The following is a 427-nucleotide window of genomic DNA, read 5'->3' on the forward strand; positions in this document are numbered from 1 at the left end:
CACACCTGAATTTGTTACCAGCCACAGTATTATGTGGCTGTGATAAGCTAAAAGAATGAATTACATACTTATTCCAAAAAACTAAAAATGGAAATTGATCCCGAGTAACCTGGGATGTAATATATCTCTCCTGGGGTAATATAATGGGAGTCTAGTTCATGCTAAAACAAACACAGGATCCACAACAGAGAAAGGTAATATATCAATCTTCATGAAATCCCTGTATGAGGAGGGTGGGGCCTTCTCAGATTTGCAGAAGAGTCATTGTTGGTCTGTTATTTGCATGATTTACCAATGTCATTTGTGGATTTTTTTCCTGTAGTTTCACAAAACATGTTCTCGGATTAAGCTTTCGATAACAGAAGAGTTGACTTCACAAGCATTCCTACCAAACGTTAAGTTTAACTTTGGCTGTATTCAAGCCACA

General features: G+C 37.2%; 1 protein-coding gene across 1 annotated transcript in view; it reads right to left on the reverse strand.

The window, feature by feature from the left end:
- The window catches only part of LOC119585982 (spermatogenesis-associated protein 5-like protein 1), a 21,851-nt gene that overhangs the window by 20,974 nt on the left and 450 nt on the right, over positions 1 to 427 (reverse strand). The window lies entirely within an intron of this gene.

This window comes from Penaeus monodon, chromosome 20 (genome assembly GCF_015228065.2).
Source record: "Penaeus monodon isolate SGIC_2016 chromosome 20, NSTDA_Pmon_1, whole genome shotgun sequence".
In the NCBI taxonomy this organism is placed as follows: domain Eukaryota; kingdom Metazoa; phylum Arthropoda; class Malacostraca; order Decapoda; family Penaeidae; genus Penaeus; species Penaeus monodon.